This window comes from Artemia franciscana, chromosome 4 (genome assembly GCF_032884065.1).
Source record: "Artemia franciscana chromosome 4, ASM3288406v1, whole genome shotgun sequence".
Lineage (NCBI taxonomy): Eukaryota > Metazoa > Arthropoda > Branchiopoda > Anostraca > Artemiidae > Artemia > Artemia franciscana.
In genome coordinates this window covers 20602094-20627563 of record NC_088866.1, presented here as the reverse complement: position 1 = coordinate 20627563, position 25470 = coordinate 20602094, and the positions used below count along the sequence as shown (strand labels likewise).

At 35.6% G+C, this 25470-nt stretch overlaps 1 long non-coding RNA gene across 1 annotated transcript in view; it reads right to left on the bottom strand.

Annotated features, from left to right (window-relative positions):
- Positions 1 to 14956, bottom strand: part of LOC136025637 (uncharacterized) — a 31542-nt gene extending 16586 nt beyond the window's left edge. The window contains exon 1 of the long non-coding RNA XR_010617129.1: positions 14785 to 14956. This is a non-coding gene — a long non-coding RNA (uncharacterized LOC136025637). The remainder of the gene's footprint in view (positions 1 to 14784) is intronic.
- Between the last annotated feature and the right edge of the window lie 10514 nt (positions 14957 to 25470).

Here is a 25470-nt window from a genome sequence, read left to right as displayed (position 1 = left end):
TTTAGCTCAAATTGTACGGAATTGAAGGAACTTTCTTTTCGAGTGTGAAAAAAAGTTTGTTACCTTTAAGAAATTTCGAGTTTTTAGCCTTTCTTTGAGATATTTGTCGAATTTTACAGCACTTATTTTGAAACTACAGTAAATAGAGAAATAAATAGTGTTTTTTTTTCAATTTAAAAGTCATATTCTTCTAGATCTAGATCTCTTCTTTCGATTGATATAACATTACGCCGGATGCCTCAACCCAATAACATGGAAAAGAATCCTGAGTCGTCACACTTAGTTATAGGCTAAATTTGGCGTTTTTGGCCTATATCTCAGAAACGCCACAACGGCAAACATGCACCCTACGGTATTCGTTTTCAGCATGGTCGACTACCCAAGGATCCGTCCTCAGCATTTTTTGTACCTTCCGGCATGGGTGGGTGCACGATACACAATCTGGCGCCCTGACTATTAGGCATAAAACCTAAAAAGCACTCATTACAAAGCTATTTTTTCACGTTGCCGTATTTTAAGGTGTACTTTAGACAACCTAAAATCAGTCATGTGTATTATTTTGTAGTTATTTTATTTACAACTTTTTCTGGACTTTCCTTTGGAGAATTTTCAGAATATTTTAACAGTCAAAAATCTATGAAACTGACTGCTCATGAAACGTTCTTGGTTTAGTTTACACCCAGGATAATCCTAAATAACTTCAATCGCCAGATCAAATAACTTCAAGTTTAAATTTTCTAAAATAATGCGGAAATAACAAAATATTTATATTAAATAAGTAATATAAAATGACACAAAAATAACAGATTTAAAAAAAATAATCCAACAGATAAGAACACACGTTTCCTGTGGTTAAGTACCCCTCCCTTTTAAAATCGTTTATACATCTCTGGGATTGGAAATTTAAAGATACATAAGCTAGAGGCAATATTCCTTCATGTAATAAAGAAAAGTCAATGAAACTTGTATTGAGTTAAAATGGCAAAACCTCAGAAGAGCTAGATGGTGGTATTTACAATACTCAAGGTTTGCTGTCTGGTTTGCTAACATCCGTCCTGCTGACGAAGCCAAAATAATGTTCGTTAGGCAGAAATATATAATAAAAATAAGAAACTTGGTGACTTTTGTCGCAGACCTTACATGTTTGGGAGTTGCAACTTATGTCCCTTACATAGAACGTGAAAATGACGGAAATGGGCACTAAAATTATGGATAGCGCGCTAAAATCAGCTTGCACTTGTGCTGCCGCTTAATAATTTAATAATTATTGCAGGTAGATTAGTAAGCAGCCTTTGAATGATTTTCCACTTATCTCTGAAGCTCAAGACATATGCAAAAAAGCCCCTGACTCTTTTACAGAGCCCCCTGAACTCTCAAGATTGTAGCGTTTATCTAAGTAATTTTCACTATCTTCGAAAGACATAGCACTAGAACGTATATGGGTCAAAATTTATCATATAAAAAGTCTGCATTATGGCAACTGTAAGCTTCATAGCATCCCTCAATTTTGACTGACTGCTACCCCGTGGTGAAGCATGCTGTCCCGAAGTGGTCAAGTAGTGTGAATCAAGAGCAATGGTTTGCAGAGGCTTTGATTTATAAACTGTTCTTGTGCTACCGGGGATAAGTGTAAAATACTAATTAGTCGTACCAAAGCGCATAACGGATAGTGAAGAAAAGGAGAATTTACTACACCCTCCCTCCCAAAAAAGTAAAATAACGTTTCTATGTGTCCTAATATCAACTTTCTTAAAACAGCAAAAAAGACCTCACAACTTCTTTATTTTCTTCTCCAATAACCGCAAAACAATAACCGATTCATATGAATGAATGAATGAATGAATGACTGCATTTAAAGCCTTTTTTCAGGCCATATAGATACGTATACAACAACAAACAGCAAACAACAAAAATATGTAAAATTAGTACATATCAATCCATTTTTGTTTTACAGTTATCGGAGGGGAAATAAATAAGTTGTGAGTTTTTTTGCTCTTCTGAAAATTTACCATTATGGAGATACGACCTTTTGATACCTGACTGACGATGTGTAGCTTCATGATTACACAAACCTTAACTACTTGGCAAGTACGCATTAATTTGTTGAGGGTTGATCTTATGAGGCGTGGGCAAATAAAAACGGACGCTAGAACAAGCAAATTATGTACAAAGCCGGAAAAATTATGGGGTACCTAAGATTCTGGAGGCTTGAACCTCCGCTCTTCTTGTGACTAGCTTGAATTATTTTTGACTGTAAAAAATTTAATTACATATCCCAAATAAGATGCGTACATAAGTACGCAATTAAATACAACAACTGTCTTTTGAATTCAGATAAAAACAGTACTGAAATTTTCATATGAAAAGGAAGCTTTTATATACTAGAAAAGCGCGATTAAAACAAGCAATCCATCGCACGGTTATAAATTCAGTAGGTGTCCTCCCTCCTAAGTCTGAAAACAACCTAAAAACAATAATAAATAGCTTTTTTCTCATTAATAAGATGTATTGCTTCATTTTAGACCCCCCCTCCCTAACTGATGGGCAAAAATACAGTCCACCCTAAATATTCAAACTATATTTATCAACAGCGTGATTTCTTTAATCTGAGTTATTTTAAGGCAATCAATAGTCATAATCAATATATCAATAATCAATAAATCATAATATAATATAATATAATCATAATATAAATCAATAATAATAATCATAAATCATAATAATCAATATATCATAGTCAATAGGCGGGAAGAAAAGAGTCACGTTATTCTAAAAGATAGTGCGAACATTTATAGTGGAACATTTATAGTTATCCGCAGGGGAGGGGGTTCAGGCATAGAGTAACGTACTATCTGTACTTGTGCATGTATGTGAGCCATGGAGCCTTTTAAAGAACGCAGAGAAATGATAATTCAGCCTCTAAAACAATTACTTACTTAGAATCTTTGTGATCCATTAGACCGAGAGAGTGACGAATGGCCAGATAAGGGCAGGTACGGAACAGTCACTGGTAACCAATGAGATCAGAATGAGGAGATGGAGATTCTAGGGCTATATGATCTACAAGAATGAAGGATGCCTCCAACACTATGCATGATATTTGACCCCATTCAGTCTTCGAAGGAGGACGCAACCACTAGGGTGGTCCTTAGAGAAAGAGGCAAGACGTCTTTGAATTTGAATGAGCTCTGGCCCCTGGCACAAAATTGGCTAAATCGGAAGTCTACTGTTGCTGCCTTATGTACCTCCAGACGTGGGAAGACCTACGTCTTAGTAAGGAAGCATGAAAAGGTAAATCGACTGTTGCGTTCCTATTCCTCCTCAAAAAGACTGGGCGAAACTTAAAATTTCTAAACATTCATTCCCCCCAAAAAATTCAAAAAAACTATAACAATTACTTAAAAATTATTTTGGATACTTAACACATAAGAAAAAAAATCCTAAGTATTTTTTCAGTTGTTGATTGTTGTATTAAAAATGGGATAAAATACATTGGAACCTTTTCTAGAATTTCTTTCGCTTTTGTTTGCCTTGGTCAATTCCAAAGAGTATGTCCCCCTAAAGGGTACGCAACAGTCTCATTCTAGCGTGAAGCATTTGGAACTTTTTTCGCTATTGTTGCCCTTTCACTCCAAAGGGGGAAACCTTTAGCAAAAAGTATGCAAAATAAAATAATGAGCACAAGAATTTTAAGGAAAACAGAATGTTGATAACCATCGCTGTAAAGTTGTATTTCCTACTCAATTTGGGCTTATAATCCACTTTAACCTCGTACCCTACGGAACAATAGTATTTATACCTCTCCACAATACTTCTTACGAAGTAATATTTAATCTCCTTGAAAAATTTTACTCCACCTCCCAAGAATGAAACCCCTTTCAAAAAATACGTAAAAGGAGCGAAACTCCAGAAACAATGAGAAAATGACAGCCAGTGTTATAAAATACGATTTTTGTCGGAACTTATTTATTTAACAAAACTATTTCTGACGATTTCCAAATTCCTCCTGCCGAAGTGATATTTCAACTCACGTGAAAAAAGCAACTTTATTTTCAAAGGATGAAGCCTCCAAAAAGTACACAAAAAGAAACAAACTTCATAAAGAATGTGAAGCGAAAAGCAAATTCACAACTACCGTTCGTGTTTTTTTGTACTTTTTTGGCAGCTGGTCTCATAGGTGTATTTGATACAGGTTCTGTGTTAATATCTATTGGTTTTTTATAATATGTTGTAAGATCGTTTTTAAATTAAATTTGTGTATTGAGCATTTAGTGGATATCCTCCCAAGCCCCTATCTAAGGAAATGTTATTATTAATCTTTATTCTGATTTCAATTGCTTCTTGAACTACTTACTTTATGCCTAGCTCATTGCTAATAAGGGCAGATTCTTCAATAAGTATTTTGTGGCTAGGATTTTCAAACACACGTCTGGTTAAAGCAGAATCAAAAGAAACAGAAGCAATATAGGAATTTAGAGCTTTGGTGATATCATCTTTGTGCTGTCATTAAATAAAAAAACTAGTATTTTTAACTGAAAGTAAGGAACGACATTAAAACTTAAAACGTACAGAAATTACTCCGTGCATGAAGGGACTGTTCCCTGTTCAACGCTCTGCTCTTTACATTAAAGTTTGACTCTTTCTCTCAATTCTACTTTATTGTACAGTAAAAAACTTTAGCGTAAAGAGCGGGGCGTTGAGAATGGAACAGTCCTTTTCGTATGCGGAGTAATTTCTGTTCGTTTTAAGTTTAATGTCGCTCCTTACTTTCAGTTAAAAAAAGCTAGTTTTTTTATTTAATTTCTGAACGTTCTTGAATTAATGCATGTTTGATTTTGGCTCTCCTCAAATAAATTATTAAAACAAAATTTGCATATTAATTTTTTTTTTGTTTGGTTAAATTTGTTTGGTTAAATTTTGTTTTGTTTGGAAAAAAAGACACAAAAAAAACAAAAAAGCAAATAAACACGCACCCGTGATTGGTCTTCTGGCAAAAAATACGAAGTTCCACATTTTTGTAGATAGGATCTTGAAACTTCTACAAAGGGGTTCTCTAATACGCTGAATGTGATGGTGGGATTTTCGTTAAGATACTATGACTTTCAGAGGGTGGTTCCCCTTATTTTCCAAAATAAGGCAAATTTTCTCAGGTTCGTAACTTTTGATCACATAGACTAAATTTAATGAAACTTATATATATATTTAAAATCAACATGAAAATCCAATTCTTTTGATGTATCTTTTAGTATCAAAATTCTGTTTTCTTAGAGTTTTGTTTACTATTGAGCCGGGTCGCTCCTTACTACAGTTCGTTACCACGAACTGTTTGATAAGCGTTTTTCTAAATTCTGGCGAGTTAACAGAAGCAAAATTAGAATTTAGAGTTTTGGTGATGTCATCTCCATGCTGTTGTGAGCGTTTCTTTAAATTTTGACTAGTTTAACTCACCAGAATTCCTCGCGTGCAAGTGACATTTTAACTTGGTTAAAAACTGAAACCACTGTGACTGGTCGTTTAAACTTTATGGGGGTTCCAAGTTCCAACAACTAGAAATTTAAAACCTCTTTTTATAAGTATGGAATTTTTTCGAAAGGACATCAAACATGACACCCTCCAAACATTAGGTGTAATATTGACTTGAAATTTGAGTAGGGTGTTTATGGACCATTCAAATACCAAGCAAATAGGTATATACAAGTAGACACCTCTAACAAATAGCAGGAATCTAATTAGAAATTGTTTAATTAAAATGTTTAATTAGAAATTGTTAATTATTATTTCGTTTTTCATATTTTTAATTTATAATAGTGATAATAACAAAAATAACTATTATTATGATTATCATTATTGTTACATCATTGTTATTATTATTATCATTATTTAATTTGAGAGGTTTAATTCGAAATGTAAGTTTTACGGGACTTTCCTTTCTTTTTTCAACAAGATGAAAAGTGACTATAATTGCTCTTAAAGGGCTAAGCTAACACCGACCAACAATTTTGAGATACTTCGCCCTCTCCTTTTCGACTTATATACCCTACTCCAAGCATCACACTCATTATTTGACATAGCATTCATCAATTGAAAGGATATTGACTTTCTTAAAAGATTCATTAATCCATGTAAAAGTATAAAATAAAAACACTTTTTTATGATATTGTTTAAGCCAGCAATATTTTTCCACGTGGTGGCCTCTAGTGTCCCTGTGCATTCAAATAGTAGTTGGTGCAACGAAAATTTGCTAGTGTATGTTGAATTTACCTTGGAAGATAGAATCTTTACTGATAACTAATGAGCTGGAAAACCCTTACTGACAATTAAATGGGTTAAAATTTGGTATGAAATTTAATAAGATAGGGAAAATTGCAAAAATGTTTCGACCCCCCAGCCCCCCCCTTTAACGTTGTCCGATCCGGCTGAAATTGACAAGTTAAGGTCCCCTAGGGCCCAGGAGCTTATCCACGAAATTTCAGCTCGATCTGATAACCCCTTCCCTGTTTTCCAGAAACCACGCATAGCCACTTAATGTTCATGTTCTCCTTTTGTTTTTTTTTCGCCATGCCTACAGGTCACAGCCGACATCGGATCTGGGTGTACGAAGACTCATTCGACGTGGAATTCTCCGAATAATTTTGCTTGGAAGTTTCGTCGGAAAATCTTAACCCCCCGATTTTCTAGCTTAGAAAAACCCCATTTCCCCATAAGAGCCCATGTTAAGTTTTTTGTTGTTAAAAGTTACGAATTTCAACATTCAAGTACATCAAAATGATCAGCTCGACAACGTGAGACTGACTGAAAGCTTCAAAAAATTCTGTCTTAATCCGTAAAATTTTTATTTGAGAAAAATGACAGAAACCCTTCTTTTTTTTCTGCCACGCCTACAGGTCACAGCCGACATCGGATCTGGGTGTACGAAGACTCATTCGACGCGGAATTCTCCGAGTAATTTTCCTGGAAAGTTTCGTCGGAAAATCTTAACCCCCCGATTTTCTAGCTTAGAAATTAATTTTTGAAATTCTTAAAAGTTATTTAAAAGTTATATTTATACACATGCAGGTATTTCGACTTCAAACATGCCCGGTTAGCTCAGTCGGTAGAGCTTGGGACTTTTAATCCTAAGGTCAAGGGTTCAAGTCCCTTATCGGGCGGTTTTTTTTCACAAAATATGAAAAAAACTTCGTTTTTTTAAAGAGTTAAAGAGGCTGCGTCCCAAAGTCGAACCTTAAAACGTACAGGAATTAGGAGAGGCAGTCCTAATTCCTGTACGAGGAGTACAGGAATTATTAAATTACATCCACCATGGATTGTAGAAAAACGTACAGAAATAATATGAAAAAAACTTTGTTTTCTTAAAGAGTTAAAGAGGCTGCGTCCCAAAGTCGAACCTTAAAACGTACAGGAATTAGGAGAGGCAGTTGGGGGGCTGCCACCCCCCAAACCCCCCGCTTTTAAAGACTCTTTTGTACAGGTTTTTTGTTTTGTTAATTAAAAGAGGGCCTTTCCGAAGCCAAGAGCGGGGGGTTAGGGGGGCGGCAGCCCCCCACAACAAAAAACCTGTACAAAAGAGTCTTTAAAAGCGGGGGGTTTGGGAGGCGGCAGCCCCCCAACTGCCTCTCCTAATTCCTGTACGTTTTAAGGTTCGACTTTGGGACGCAGCCTCTTTAACTCTTTAAGAAAACGAAGTTTTTTTCATATTATATAAAATATGAGAGGAAAGAAACAAAAACACACAAACACTATACTAAAAACAAAAATAGAAACAAAAGAAAGGTTTTACTTTAATTGCAGATTCAGGTACAGAATACTATTTGTTTGCACCTGTAAACACTTGAGATATTGCAAGGAAGCCCCCTCCCCTTATTTTTTTTTTAGAAAAATGGCTATTATAAGGATCCGAAGTGGACTTTAAAATATTAGAGTCTGGAAAAGTGTCTTGTTAGAGATGAGACAATTTCCTTTTCGAAAATTGTTTTATTCTCAGCCCCCCCCCGAAGGTAAGACCAATTTATAACAAGGTGCACTTCGTAATTGATACTAGTGTCCAAATTATAAGTTCTGTGTGTATATTCTAAGGAATTTATTTTAGAGGGCTGCAAAATGTGGGGAGAGGGGAATAAAAAAAGACAAAAACAGTAAAATTAAATAAGAAAAATGCAAAATTATTGTGGAGAAATTGAAAATGACAAGGTTAAATAAGGAATGGTGGTTGTTCGGGAGTCTCACTGTGGTAATTCACCTGAAAAAATACACGAAACTTTTTTAAGAAATGAAGCTTCTTTATGGCGGCAACGAAATTGGGAGCTAGAAATTTCAGTTTCAACCAAGTGAGCCAAACCTAAAGTTTATACAACCACAACTTCCATAAGAACCTTAAATACCCCAAGAGCATAGTTTACAACCCTCACCGTCAGACTCTTGGGGTTTGTATCAACCTCAAAAGCCTTGTTATTTGATCTTTGTACTATTTTGAATAAAACGACTGTCTCAAAATTTCTAATGACGACGTGTATGTGTGTTTGGGGGGGGTAGCTGTGCTATAATCACTTTGACTCTTAAAACGGGCACTAGAATTTCTGATTACCAATCAATTGAGTCCCCTCCTAAGCATATACGACTTATACTATGTGTCCCCAGGGCATAACTTACAACCCTTGCCCTGAGAGCTGTAGGGGCGTGTGTGTCTTCCTCACAGACATAGTTTCTGGACCCTTCAATTATGACGAACAAAATTGTTATCATAAAATTTTGATTGGATGCGTTAACGGTAATGATAAGCGTGGAAGAGGGAGGGGGCTAGTTGTTCTCTAATCAATTTGACTTTTAAAAAGAAGACTACAACTTCCAATTTCAAATCAAATGAGCCCCATATGAAGTTTATACGACCGTCCATTCCATAAATACCATACATGCCCTCGTGACATAACTTACAACCCTATCCCCAGGGCGTGGAGGTGTTGTGTCAACCATAGAGGCATTATTATTTGTTCTTTGGACCATTTTGAACAAAACGACTCTTTCATCTTTCAGTCAGATATATTTTGATGAAAAGAGGGATCGGCCAAGAGGGGTAGGGGGGGGACTAAATGCGTCACTTTTGACTCTTAAAAGGGAACTAGAACTTCCAATTTTTAACCAAATGAGCCTCTTCTAAAGTTTAAAAACCACCCTTTCCATAAAAGCCTTATATGCGCCCAGGTAACAACTTACAACCCTTGCCCTAAGAGTTGTGGGGGCGGGGTCTCTTCCTCAGAAACGTAATTTCTGGACCCTTCAACTACAATGAACCGAATTGCCATCTCCAAATTTGGATTTGATATCTTTGGGGAGATGAGGAGGTAGGGGGAAGAAGGTTGGATGCCCTCAAACCAATTTTGACTCTTAGAAAGGGCACTATAACTTCCAATTTAAAATTAAATGAGCCCCATCTGAAGTTTAGACGCCCACTCATTCCTTAAGAGCCTTATATGCCCCCAGGGCATAAATTACAACCCTATCCCCAGGGCACTGAGGGGTTTTGTCAACCCTCTAGGCATTATTATATTTTTTTGGGACTATTTTGAACAAAATCGCTATCTCACAATTTTAATCAGATTTGTTTTGTGAAAAGAGGGGTAGTCAGGGGGGAGGAGGGACTAGCTACCCTCCGCCACTTTAGACTCTTAAAAGAAAACTATAAATTTTAATTTTCAACCAGATGAGCTTCCTCTGAAGTCTATACAACCATCCCTTCCATAAAAACCCAACATACCCGAGGGTATAACTTACAACCCTTGCCCCCAGGCTTTGGGAGTCCCAAAAGCCTGTTATATGATATTTGGACTGTTTTAAATAAAATGACTTTCTCAAAATTTTTATTAGATGCATTTCGGGGAAAATACGGCGTATGTGTGTGTGTGTGTGGATAGAAAGATAAATAGATAGATAGATAAATAGCTTTATTTTCCATATAACAGTACGATAATTACACAACATCTACAAATCCCCACAAAGGCTCCATGGCCTGTAACGAGAGGATTATGAAAAAGATCACATAACATTAAACATTTAAACTCTTAACACGTAAAGCATTTGCTTCATAAAAATAGAGAGAAAAAAACAACAAGGAAAGAGATTTCATTAAATAAGCTTTATCGAACTGCGATGAATCACAACATCTATAAATATGGTAATAATAATAATAACAGTAATTGAAATTTCTAATTCCCTTTTAAGAGTCAAAAGTGATGGAGGGGAGCTAGCCCCCCTGACTACCCCTCTTTTCACACAAAAAATATGATTTTGTTCAAAACAGTCCAAAGAATATATAATAATGCCTATAAGTTTGAAATAATAGGGTTGACATAGGGTTTTAAGTATGCCCTGGGGGCATATAAGGTTTTTATGGAATGAGTTGTCGTATAACTTCAGATGGGGCTCATTTGATTTGAAATTGGAAGTTATAGTGTCATTTCTAAGAGTCAAAAGTGATTTGAGGGCAACCTGCACAACCCACGCTCATCATCTCCCCAAATAGATCCAATCAACACTTGAAGATGGCCATTTGGCTCATTGTAGTTGAAGGGTCCGGGAATTACTTCTTTAAGGAATACACCCTCGCCCCAAAACTCTCAGAACAAGGGTTGTAAGTTATGCCCTGGGGCAAATAAGATTCTTGTAGAAAGGATGGTCGTCTATGCTTTGAAGGAGACTCATTGGATTGGTAATCAGAAGTTCTGGTGCCCTTTTTAATATTCAAAGGGATCAGAGCGCAGCTGCCACCCTCACCCCCACCTAACACTCACTCATCTGGCCATTCGTCACTTGTCTAGTGGGTCGCAGAGATTCTACGTAGGCAATTGTTTTCGAGGCTGAATAATCATTTCTCTGCGTTGTTTGAAAGGCTCCATGACTCACATAAATACACAAGTACAAAGAGTGCTTTACTCATAAATTGTCTGAAATCTCCCCTTCCCCCTGACGGATAATTATTCAACCCACTATAAACATTCGCACTATTTTTTTAGAATAGCGTGACTCTTTTCTTCTCGTCGATTGATTAGCGTTGGATGTAAAGAAAAAAAAAAAAAAAACTCAAAAGAAACGAAGTCACGCTATTGATAAATATAGTTTGAATATCTAGAGTGGACTATATTTTGTCTATCAGGGGGAGGGCCTAAAGTAATGCAATGCTCTCTTGGGAGAGAGATAAGTAACTATTTATGATAGTTTTTATGTAGTCTTCAGAATTTCTGGTAAGCATTTTATAATAATTTGGACAGTAAATAGGGACACCAACCGTGTGCCCGTGATTTAACCCTGCGACGGATTGCTTGTTTTAATCGTTCTTTTCTAGTATATAAAAGCTTCGTTTTGATATACAAATTTCAGTACGCTTTTTATCTGAATCCAAACGACTTGTACTGTATTTAATTGCTTACGTTTATAAACATCTTATTTGGAATATCTAATTAACTTTTTTACAGTAAAAAATAATTAAAGCCAGTCAAAAGAAGAGGGAAAGGGGGGGTCCAAGCCTCGGCTTCTAAAGCTTTAGATCGTAGGTGCTCCATAATTTTGCAAGATTTTGTATACAATTTGCTTGTTCTAGCGGCCTTTTTTTATTAGCCCACGCCCCATGCGGTTAGCCCTCAACAAATTAATGTGTACTTGCCACGTAGTCCATCTTAGTAAGATCATAAAGTTGCACATCGTAATTTGGGTATCAAAAGGTCGCATCTCCATTATTGTAAATTTTCACAAGAGCAAAAAAAAAACTCCCAACTTTTTATTTCCCTTCCGACAACCGTAAAACGATTGATATGTACTGATTTTACATATCAATCGGTTTTGTTTTATTGTTGTTGGAGTAGTAAATAGGACAGTTTTGAGGGTTTTTTTTTCATTTGCTCTTGTGAAAATTTAGAAGTATGGTGACCTTTTGACAGACGAAATATCTTTGCAAATTAGTCAAAATGGCAAACAGTAAAATTTTTCAGAGAGATAATTATTTTGAATGTATCTGTAGCCGTTGTATAAAATTTTACGGTTTCTGAATACATACAGAGGGTGGAGGGAGGGGGAAGCTTTCGACCCTAATCGTATACAATGTGCATATAAAATGAACGAATATTGCAGGCAACGTGTTGAAAGCTTCATTTGAATGACAAAATGCATTTGAAATTTCAGTTATTTATGTGCAATATAACATATAATTTTTAGTTACCATAGTACACCATTTTTAGGGGATCGTGCCCCAAATAATTTTTAATGTTAGGCTTCCACTGGGCAAGGAGCTCACGGCTCTGAGTCTTCTTAAAATTCAGAGACAACAAGACTTTCGGCCCTTTCCCGGACATCTTAATACTTTTCTCCCTCTCAGCAAAATGTTTAGTTTCCTTAGCTCAGACAACGGTCCTTGGAAATTTGAAATCAGCCAGAAAAAATAGAGCCATTTTTCATCCCCATATTTAGAGGATCTGTTCCCCAGCTACAAAAATATTTTTGGCTACCTTATGGGCCCCAATTTTGGGAGAGAAATTTCTGTTCAGTTTTCTCTTGCTTACGTGGACCTCATGTCCAAAGGACTCGTATACAAGTTTCAAGCCACTCAAAAAACAAATATATCAATTACTACCCACATTTTTGAGGGGTCTAAACCCCAGAATTAATTTTACTATTTATATTAGGATGTCCTTGGCCCAGGGACTTGCAGTTTTAAGCATCAAGTCAATAAGAAAAAAGTTTTGGTCCTTTGTTTGGGTTCATTTTTGGGAAAACCAATGTCTTCCTATTTACCCTTCGACAATGGAGCTCTCTTGGCCCATGTACATGAAGTTATAAGTTTTTGGGTGATTGTAAAACAAATTGGCAATTTTTCGTGCCCATTAAAGGGGAGCCCGTGTCCCCAAGTATTTTTTCATTAGGTTCCTCTTGGCCTAATGACTTTTATTTGTAACAATACAACTCATTGGAGTAAAAGTTTTTTGGCCCATCTCGAGCCCCCCAAGCAAATTCCTCCATTAAAATGTTCTATTCTCTAGGTCAGGAGACAAGCATATGGAAAGTATCCAGCTAGTCAGACACCTAGATCCAAACAAGTTCCCCTTTTTCGACTATAAAACCTATCTGAAACATTTTGTTTTTTGCATAGTTTTTGGTCCTTGCACTAGTGGGTGTGGGATGATATTCCTTGAGTCATATTTATAGGACCTTTGACAAAATGGCAAGCCTTAAATCTTTATCCGATATAACAGAGGTTTACAGGGAGCTGGGTAGTAAAAGAAAACATGGGAGGGAGGCTTCATACCCTCCAATTATTTTTAACCCAATAAAAGGCACTAGAACTTCGAAGTTTCAATAAAATAATTCTCCTACCAAGTTTGTTCTAAGACCCATTCCACACGAGCTGTCTGTGAAAAACAAAAAATACTAGAAGGCCAATAGCTCTTTAATAAAATTAATTAAAAAAGCACATAGAGGTGACAAAGTCATAATGTTATAATAACAAAAGCTACTACAATACTATAGAAAAATGCAGTTTTTCTAAAAAAAATGATTATATTTAAAGACTAATATGTTTTAATTACAAGAGGTTTTCAACCCCATTAATTTCCTTCAAAATGAGCAATTCAACAGCTCTCTACGATGCTCCGGTGCCCCGCTATCCGAGGAGAAATAAAAAGATGCCCTCGATGCACAATATCGTGGTTGCAGCCACTTTTCTTGATTTTGAAATCAATATACTTTCCTTGTTATTCAAGCCAAGAGACTGTTAGTTTCCTCTATAGAGGTAATGGAAAAGACATTTATAATAGTGCACTTCTTTTTGATATGAATCTAGTTTTAGGAGTTATGGGCTATTTTGTTTTTTACTATGGGACGTTATCGTCTCTTACTAGGCTGCTAGCTACTGCTGCAATCCGGATAGCTAGAGAGTGCTGACTTTGATCCTTTTTCTTTTAAAAAATACATTTTAAATTTATGTCCAAACTCTCCTTTAAAAGGGGCACCTCATAAAACTTAGAATAATACTTGAGTGAGTGGAAAAAATAACTATGTTTGAAGAACAATTGTTAGGCAAACAATGGCTACCAAGAATGTTAATGCCCTTGTTTTTGGTTCACAGATTTCCATGAACTCAAGTAAAAAAAAACGCATATAAATCAACTTCACAACAGCCAATGGGGTGGGGTGTCACACCACCTGCAGGCCATTGCTGTTGGTTATGCCAGGTTTTTAAGCATAGTATTATTTCAAACAAATATAAATAAAAAAATATCACGATTATAGAAATTAAGCTCGTCAATTGTCCTTCATTGATCAGAACAATCATTCTTTTTTACTTTTATTCATAACCAAATTATTTTAGACTTCCCACAGCTTCACACACAATCACCGACTTCATGCAGCTCCACAAAACGACTTCACACACACACATCAGCTTCACATACACGACAGCGGCTTCACGTACACACACAGACGTTACACAACTTCACACAAAGAATAGTCCACCGAAGTTGAGGGCAAAGTCTGGCATTTATGTGAACTGAACTCAATTGCAATATTAACAAACAATTATGAATCAATTCACAATGTTTAAAAATTTCGGTATGTAAATCAAAATAATTGGAGTCAAATTGGAAATAAAGATGAAACATTATATTCTTTAGTGGTTGCTTTACTCAAAAATGTATTATTGGGAATTTATACTTTTAAGATAAGTACTAAATCCGTAATTTTAAGCATAGTATTAGCTTACACAAATATATATCCCAAACATCGAGATTATAGAAATGAGCAAATCACCTGCTATTCATCGATTTCTCCGGTATTTTTTTTCACTCTGACAATCTTAACTCTTTGATAAGATTATTAGGGCTTTATATAACAAATATTCCATCGAGTTTGAGGGTAGGCTGTACTTATGAAAGTTCTTAAGCCGAACTGGCGAGACATGACAATAAACAACAAAGAGAGATAAAACTCCACAAAAAAAACCTCAAACGAGACTGCGGTCAGTAGAGAGGAAAGACTAAAATAAAGACTAAAAAACACTAAACTAAAAACAAATAAAACCACCACCAATAAAAAACTGAAAGCTGCCTTGATGTTCGAGTTGAAGTAAGTCTAATAGCTTCTTTTTTCCCTACGTGGATCAGTAGCGACAATTGTATTTATTATTATTGGTGGTGGTTTTATTTGTTTTTAGTTTAGTGTTTTTTTCTTTTTATCTCGTGTTGAGGACGCCTAGTTTGGATACAGGCGAAATATCCGCATTATTTTAGTCTTTCCTCTCTACTGACCGCAGTCTCGTTTGAGGTTTTTTGTGGAGTTTTATCTCTCTTTTTGTTTATTAAGCTGTACTTCCTTGTTAGCTAGTACACAGTCGAGAAAAAACGCGAACATGAGACAATTACCGGTTTTCACGGTCTTTATATCAGACAGTTAGCTATTGAATTGAATATTTAGTCAGTATTTTGGTTATGTTAGGTTGGTTTAGGCTATCTATTTAATATAATGCGGTCTGGGACGCCCCCATTCCATAATTCCTTGTTGTGGCTTCCATAATTTTGTTACTAAACTATTATATGTTCAGCATATTTTTGTATTTCTTATTATTCTTAACTTAACTTCAATTCTTGAGTTGGTACTAGCTAAAAAAAAGTATCGGTAAGGTTTGTCAGTTATGTGAATTGAACTCAATTTTAATGCATAAAATTAATCCAGAATCAATTCGCAATGCCATAAGACCTTCGCATGGATTCGTATGGATGACCTTCGCTTTGACTGTAGACCTTCGCAGCTGGCGACAAACCGAGCAATACGAAAAACAAATTTGAATTTTATCGTCACTGCTTCACTCAAAAGCATAATATTGAAGTTTAGATTTTTGAAATAATTACTACATTCGTAATTTTAAGCATAATATTATGTATAAGAAATGTATATGCCAAAATCCACGATTATAAAAACAAAGCTACGCACCTGCTATTCAACTATCTGTTGTATATTTTTATAATTGTGACTCTTTGATAGAACTATCATCGGCATCAGATAACAAATATTCCATTGAAATTGAGTGTAAAGTCTGTCAGGTATGTGAATTGAACTCAATTGTAATGCTAAAAAGCAATGAAGAATCAATTCACGATGCCAAAAGAACTTCACATGGAAATGAATGTAGCTGGTGTCAAACCAAACAATATGAATAACAATTCAAATTCTTTGGTCACTACTTCACTAAAAAATACAATAATGGAAATTTGGATTTTTGAGATAATTTCTACACTCTATCTGCCAAAAATCACGATTGTGGAAACTAAGCTGCACACCTGCTATTAATCGATTTGCTGCATATTTTCATCACTGTGATTCACTGATCAAGCTAGGTTTGGCTTCAGATAATGAATATCCGATCGAAGTTGAGGGAAAGGTCTGTAAAATATGTGAATTGAACTCAACTGTAATGCTAACAGACAATCAAGAATCAAGTCACCCATGCCATAAGACCTTTGCATGGAAATGACAGTAGCTGCCGTCAAACCGAACAACAAAAATAACAGTTCGAATTCTTAGGTCATTGCCTCACTCTAAAGTGTTGTACTGAAATTCGGATTTTTGAGATGACTACCCCACTCATAATTTCAAACATAATATTATGTAAAACAACTATATATGCCAATAATAACTATTATAGAAACTAAGCTACGCGCCTGCTATTCATCGAATTGTTGAATATTTTGATCACTGTGACTCATTGATCAAGCTATTTTTGGCTTCAGATAAGGAACATTTAATCTAAGTGGAGGGTAAGGTCTGTCAATTATGTGAATTGAACTCAATTGTAATGTTAACAAACGATCAAGAATCAGGTCGCCCATCCCATAAGATCTTCGCATGGAAATGACAGTAGCTGCCATCACACCGAACAATAAAAATAACAGTTCGAATTCTTTGGTCATTGCCTCACTCAAAAGTACAATACTGGAAATTCGGGATTTTTCAGAAGACTACAATATTCGTAATTTTAAACGGAATATTTTATAAAAGAAATATAAATGCTAAAACTTACAATTATAGAAACTAAGCTACGCGCGTGCTATTCATTGAATTGCTGAATATTTTCATCACTGTGAGTCATTGATCAAGCTAATTTTGGCTTCAGATAACGAATATTCCATCGAAGATGAGGGTAAGGTCTGTCAGTTATGTGAATTGAACTGAATTATAATGCAAACAAACAATCCAGAATCAATTCACGATACCTAAAGACCTTCGTATGGAAACGAAAGTAGCGGGCAACAAACCAAATAATACAATTCTAATTCTTTGATTACTGCTTCACTCAAAAGCATAATATTACGTAAAAGAAAATATATACCAAAAATTACAATTATAGAAACTAAGCTACGCGCCTGCTATTCATCGAATTGTTGAATATTTTCATCACTGTGACTCATTGATCAAGGTGCTTTTGGCTTCAGATAACGAATATTTCATCGAAGTTGAGGGTAAGGTCTGTCACTTATGTGAATTGAACTGAATTGTAATGCTAACAAACAATCCAGAATCAATTCACGATACCAAAAGACCTTCGTATGGAGATGAAAGTAGGGGGCGACAAACCAAACAATACAATTCGAATTCTTTGATTACTGCTTCATTCAAAAGCATAATATTACGTAAAAGAAAATATATACCAAAAACTACAATCATAGAAACTAAGCTACGCGCCTGCTATTCATCGAATTGTTGAATATTTTCATCACTGTGACTCATTGATCAAGGTGCTTTTGGCTTCAGATAACGAATATTTCATCGAAGTTGAGGGTAAGGTCTGTCACTTATGTGAATTGAACTGAACTGTTATGCAAACAAACAATCCAGAATCAATTCACGATACCAAAAGAGCTTCGTATGGAGATGAAAGTAGGGGGCGACAAACCAAACAATACAATTCGAATTCTTTGATTACTGCTTCACTCAAAAGTATAATATTACGTAAAAGAAATATAAATGCCAAAAACTACAATTATAGAAACTAAGCTACGCGCCTGCTATTCATCGAATTGTTGAGTATTTTCATCACTGTGACTCATTGATCAAGGTGCTTTTGGCTTCAGATAACGAATATTTCATCGAAGTTGAGGGTAAGGTCTGTCACTTATGTGAATTGAACTGAATTGTAATGCTAACAAACAATCCAGAATCAATTCACGATACCAAAAGACCTTCGTATGGAGATGAAAGTAGGGGGCGACAAACCAAACAATACAATTCGAATTCTTTGATTACTGCTTCATTCAAAAGCATAATATTACGTAAAAGAAAATATATACCAAAAACTACAATCATAGAAACTAAGCTACGCGCCTGCTATTCATCGAATTGTTGAATATTTTCATCACTGTGACTCATTGATCAAGGTGCTTTTGGCTTCAGATAACGAATATTTCATCGAAGTTGAGGGTAAGGTCTGTCACTTATGTGAATTGAACTGAATTGTTATGCAAACAAACAATCCAGAATCAATTCACGATACCAAAAGAGCTTCGTATGGAGATGAAAGTAGGGGGCGACAAACCAAACAATACAATTCGAATTCTTTGATTACTGCTTCACTCAAAAGTATAATATTACGTAAAAGAAATATAAATGCCAAAAACTACAATTATAGAAACTAAGCTACGCGCCTGCTATTCATCGAATTGTTGAATATTTTCATCACTGTGACTCATTGATCAAGGTGCTTTTGGCTTCAGATAACGAATATTCCATCGAAGTTGAGGGTAAGGTCTGTCAGTTATGTGAATTGAACTGAATTGTAATGCTAACAAACAATCCAGAATCAATTCACGATACCAAAAGACCTTCGTATGGAGATGAAAGTAGGGGGCGACAAACCAAACAATACAATTCGAATTCTTTGATTACTGCTTCACTCAAAAGCATAATATTACGTAAAAGAAAATATATACCAAAAACTACAATTATAGAAACTAAGCTACGCGCCTGCTATTCATCGAATTGTTGAATATTTTCATCACTGTGACTCATTGATCAAGGTGCTTTTGGCTTCAGATAACGAATATTCCATCGAAGTTGAGGGTAAGGTCTGTCAGTTATATGAATTGAACTGAATTGTGATGCTAACAAACAATCCAGAATCAATTCACGATACCAAAAGACCTTCGTATGGAGATGAAAGTAGGGGGCGACAAACCAAACAATACAATTCGAATTCTTTGATTACTGCTTCACTCAAAAGCATAATATTACGTAAAAGAAAATATATACCAAAAATTACAGTTATAGAAACTAAGCTACGCGCCTGCTATTCATCGAATTGTTGAATATTTTCATCACTGTGAGTCATTGATCAAGGTGCTTTTGGCTTCAGATAACGAATATTCCATCGAAGTTGAGGGTAAGGTCTGTCAGTTATGTGAATTGAACTGAATTGTAATGCTAACAAACAATTCAGAATCAATTCACGATACCAAAAGACCTTCGTATGGAGATGAAAGTTGGGGGCAACAAACCAAATAATACAATTCGAATTCTTTGATTACTGCTTCACTCGACAGCATAATATTACATAAAAGAAATATAAATGCCAAAAACTACAATTATAGAAACTAAGCTACGCGCCTGCTATTCATCGAATTGTTGAATATTTTCATCACTGTGACTCATTGATCAAGGTGCTTTCGGCTTCAGATAACGAATATTCCATCGAAGTTGAGGGTAATGTCTGTCAGTTATGTGAATTGAACTGAATTGTAATGCTAACAAACAATCCAGAATCAATTCACGATACCAAAAGACCTTCGTATGGAGATGAAAGTAGGGGGCGACAAACCAAACAATACAATTCGAATTCTTTGATTACTGCTTCACTCGACAGCATAATATTACATAAAAGAAATATAAATGCCAAAAACTACAATTATAGAAACTAAGCTACGCGCCTGCTATTCATCGAATTGTTGAATATTTTCATCACTGTGAGTCATTGATCAAGGTGCTTTTGGCTTCAGATAACGAATATTCCATCGAAGTTGAGGGTAAGGTCTGTCAGTTATGTGAATTGAACTGAATTGTAATGCAAACAAACAATCCATAATCAATTCACGATACCAAAAGACCTTCGTATGGAAACGAAAGTAGCGGGCAACAAACCAAATAACACATTTCGAATTCTTTGATTAATGCTTCACTCAAAAGCATAATATTACGTAAAAGAAAATATACACCAAAAACTACAATTATAGAAACTAAGCTACGCGCCTGCTATTCATCGAATTGTTGAATATTTTCATCACTGTGACTCATTGATCAAGGTGCTTTCGGCTTCAGATAACGAATATTCCATCGAAGTTGAGGGTAATGTCTGTCAGTTATGCGAATTGAACTGAATTGTAATGCTAACAAACAATCCAGAATCAATTCACGATACCAAAAGACCTTCGTATGGAGATGAAAGTTGGGGGCGACAAACCAAATAATACAATTCGAATTCTTTGATTACTGCTTCACTCGACAGCATAATATTACGTAAAAGAAATATATATGCCAAAAACTACAATTATAGAAACTAAGCTACGCGCCTGCTATTCATCGAATTGTTGAATATTTTCATCACTGTGACTCATTGATTAAGCTATTTTTGGCTTCAGATAACGAATATTTCATCGAAGTTGAGGGTAAGGTCTGTCACTTATGTGAATTTTAACTGAATTGTAATGCTAATAAACAATCCAGAATCAATTCACGATACCAAAAGACCTTCGTATGGAGATGAAAGTAGGGGGCGACAAACCAAATAATACAATTCGAATTCTTTGATTACTGCTTCACTCAAATACAAAAATGTGGAGTTTCGTATTTTTTGCCAGAAGACAGATCATGGGTGTGTGTTTATTTTTTTTTTTCAGGGGTCGTCGTATCGACCAAGTGGTCCTAGAATGTCGAAAGAGGGCTCATTCTAATGGAAATGAAAAGTTCTAGTGCCCTTTTTAAGTGACCAAAAAGATTGGATGGCAAATAGGCCCCCTCCCACGATCATTTTTTCCCAAAGTCAACAGGATCAAAATTTTGATATAGCAATTTTGTTCCGAATAGTCGAAAACCATAATAACTATGTCTTTGGGGATGAATTACTCCCCCAAAGTCCCTGGGGGAGGGGCTGCAAGTTACAAACTTTGACCAGTGTTTACATACAGTAATGGTTATTGGGAAGTGTACAGACGTTTTCAGGGGGGAGGTTTTTTGGTTTGGGGGTGGGGTTGAGGGGAGGGGTATATGTGGTAGGACCTTTCCTTGAAGGAAAATGTAATGGGGGAAGAGAAATTCAATGAAAAGGGCGCGGGATTTTCTAGCATTTCTATAAAAGAAAAACAATGAAAAAGAAATATGAAAAAGTTTTTTCAATTGAAAGTAAGGAGTAGCATTAAAAGTTAAAACGAACAGAGATTATTACGAATATGAGGGGTTCTAAAAATACTTTAGCATAAAGAGCGAGGTATTTAGGAGGAGATAAATACCTTGCTCTTTATGCTAAAGTATTTTTTAGTAATTTCAACTATTTATTCTACGGCCTTTCTGATTCAGGGATCGTTCTTAAAGAATTGGGACAAAACTTCAGATTTAGTGTAAAGAGCGAGTTACTAACGAGGGGACTAACCCCCTAATATACATAATAAAAATACAAGAATACAAAAGTTTGTTACGTAAGTTAATTCTTAAGTTACGTAAATTTTTACTAATAAAAACGTTCGTTAAAAATTAAAAGTTCTAGTTGCCTTTTTAAGTAACCGAAAAATTGGAGGGCGACTAGGCCTCCTTCCCCACCCTTTATTTCTCAAAATCGTCTAATCAAAACTAATAGAAAGCCATTTAGCCAGAAAAAAAGGATTAATATACAAGTTTCATTTTAATAATTTATGTGCGGAGAGCCAAAATCAAACATGCATTAATTCAAAAACATTCAGAAATCAAACAAAAAAAAACTGTTTTTTTTTTACTGAAAGTTAGGAGCGACATTAAAACTTAAAACGAACAGAAATTACTCTGTATATGAAATGGGTTGTTCCCTCTGCAATCCCTCGCTCTTTACGCTAAAGGTTGACTCTTTGCCACAATTCTACCCTTTAAAACAGTTAAAAACTAAAGTTTCGCTAAAGTTTGACTCTTTGCCACAATTCTACTTTTTAAAACAATTAAAAACTTTAGCGTAAAGAGCGAGGGATTGCGGAGGGGACAAACCATTTCATATACGGGGTAATTTCTGTTTGTTTTAAGTTTTAATGTCGCTCCTTACTTTTAGTTAAGAAAAACAAGTTTTTTTGTTTAATCAAACAGTACCTGGTAACGAACTGTCTAACAGTTCGTGGTAACGAACTGTAGTAAGGAGCGACCCGGCTCAATAGTAACCGAAACTCTAAAAAATTGAATATTGATGCCAATAGTTACATCAAAAGAATTACATTTTAATGCTGATTTTAAATATATAAATTTCATCAAGATCAGTTATACCCATCGAAAGGTACGAGCCTGAGAAAATTTGCCTCATTTTAGAAAATAGGGGGAAACACCCCCTAAAAGTCACACAATCTTAATGATTCAGCGTATCAGAGAACCTCATTGTAGAGGTTTCAGGCTCCTATCTACAAAATGTGGAATTTCGCATTTTTTGCCAGAAGACAGATCACGGATGCGTCTTTATTTGTTTGTTTTTTTGTTCTTTTTTCCCCAGGGGTGATCTTATCGATTGAGCGGTCCTACAATGTCGCGAAAGGGCTCATTCTAACGGAAATAAAAAGTTCTAGTGCCCTTTTTAAGTGACCGAAAAAAATGGAGGGCACCTAGGCCCCCTCCCACGCTCATTTTTTCCCAAAAGTCACCGGATCAAAATTCTGAGATAGCCATTTTTACACCGTAGTCAAAAAACCTAATAACAATATCTTTAGGGACGACTTACTCCCCCGCAGTCCCCATGGGATGGGCTGCAAGTTACAAACTTTGACCTGTGTTTATATATAGTAATGTTTACTGGGAATCAGGGGGATTTTTTGGTTTAGCGGGGAGAGCTGAGGGGGGTATGTGGGAGGATATTTCCATGGAGGAACTTTTCATTGGCAAAGAGAATTTCAATGAAGGGGCGTGGGATTTTCTTGCATTATTTGAACAAACAATAAAAAAATAAATAGGAAAAGTTTTTTCTACTGAAAGTAAGGAGCAGCATTAAAACCTAAAACGAACAAAAATTATTACGCATATGAGGGGTTTACCTCCTCGTTATAACTAACTCTTTACGCTAAAGTATTTTTAGTAATTTCTACTATTTGTTCTACGGCCTTTGTGATTCAGGGGTCATTCTTAAGGAATTGGGACAAAATTTAAGCTTTAGTGTAAAGAGCAAGATATCAACGAAGGTTGAACCCCCTCATATACGCAATAAAACATACGAATATAGAAGTTCCTTACGTAAGTTAATTTTTAAGTTACGTAAAATGTTTACCAATGAAAACGTTTGTAAAAAATTAAAAGTTCTACTTGCCTTTTTAAGTAATCTAAAAATTGGAGGGGAACTAGGCCTCCTCCTTTACTCCTTTTTTCTCAAAGTCTACCGATAATTGCAATTAATTAATGTGCAAATTATGTTTTAATTATTTATGTGCGGAGAGCCAAGATCAAAACATGCATTAATTGAAAAACGTCCAGAAATTAAATAGACAAAAACAAGCTTTTTTAAATGAAAGTAAGGAGCAACATTAAAACTTAAAACGAACAGAAATTACTCCGTATATGAAAGGGGCTTTTCCTCCTCAAAGCCCCGCTCTTTACGCTAAGGTTTCTTACTGTTTTAAAAAGTAGAGTTAAGAGAAAGAGTCAAACTTTAGCGTAAAGAGCGGGGCGTGTTGTGTTTATTTGTTTGTTTGTTTTGTTTTTTTCCCCAGGGGTGACCGTATCGACCCAGTGGTCCTAGAATCTTGCAAGAGGGCTCATTCTAACGGAAATGAAAAGTTCTAGTGCCGTTTTTAAGTGACCAAAAAATTGGAGGGCACCTAGGCCCCCTCCCACGCTAATTATTTTCCCAAAGTCACCAGATCAAAATTCTGAGATAGCCATTTTATTCAACATAGTCAAAAAACCAGATAACTATGTTTTTGTGGACGACTTACTCCCCCACAGTCCCCGTGGGGGGGCCACAAGTTACAAACTTTGACCAGTGCTCACATATAGTAATAGATATTTGGAAGAGTACAGACATTTTCAGGGGGATTTTTAGGTTGGGGGGGGAGAGTTGAGAAGAGAGGAGTGTGTTGGGGGAACTTTCCTTGGAGGAATTAGTCATGGAGGAAGAAAATTTTCCTGAAGGGAGCGCAGGATTATCTATGATTCAGGGGTCATTCTTAAGAAATCGGAACAAAATTTAAGCTTTAGTGTAAAGAGCGAGGTTCTGACGAGGGGGTGAACCCCTTTGTATACGTAATAAAAACATGAGAATACAAAGTTCGCTACGTAAGCTAATTTGTAATTTACGTGTATCTTTTACTAATAAAAACATTCGTAAAAAATTCAAAGTTCTAGTTTCCTTTTCAAGTAACCAAAAATCGGAGGGCAACTAGGCCTCCTCCCCCGCTCCTTTTTTTCTCAAAATCATTCTATCAAAACTATGAGAAAGCCATTTAGCAAAAAAAAAAATATGCAAATTTCGTTTTAATTATTCATCTGCGGAGAGCCAAAATCAAAACATGCATTGATTCAAAAACGTTCAGAAATTAAATGAAAAAACAAGTTTTTTTAACGGAAAGTAAGGAGCGACGTTAAAACTTAAAACGAACAGAAATTACTTCGTATATGAAAGGAGATGCTTCTTCATCAACGCCCCGCTCTTTACGCTAAAGTTTTTTACAGTTTTAAAAAGTAGAGTTAAGAGAAAGAGTCAAACTTTAGCGTAAAGAGTGGGGCGTTGATGAGGAAGCATCTCCTTTTATATACTAAGTAATCTCTGTTCGTTTTAAGTTTTAATATCGCTCCTTACTTTCCGTTAAAAAACTTGTTTTTTTTTATTTAATAACACTCTAGAGACAGGCTATGCAATACTCTAGCATCTACTGGATGCTGGTGCCTCAGTGCCATCTTCATAATTAAATAAAAAAAAACTAGTTTTTTAACTGAAAGTAAGGAGCGACATTAAAACTTAAAACGAACAGAAATTACTCCGTATATGAAATGGTTTGTCCCCTCCCCAGTCCCTCGCTCTTTACGCTAAAGTTTGACTCTTTGCCACAATTCTACTTTTTAAAACAACTAAAAACTTTAGCGTAAAGAGCGTGGGACTGGGGAGGGGACAACCCATTTCATATACGGAGTAATTTCTGGTCGTTTTAAGTTTTAATGTCGCTCCTTACTTTCAGTTAAAAAAACTAGTTTTTTTTATTTAATTTCTGAACGTTTTTGAATTAATGCATGTTTGATTTTGGC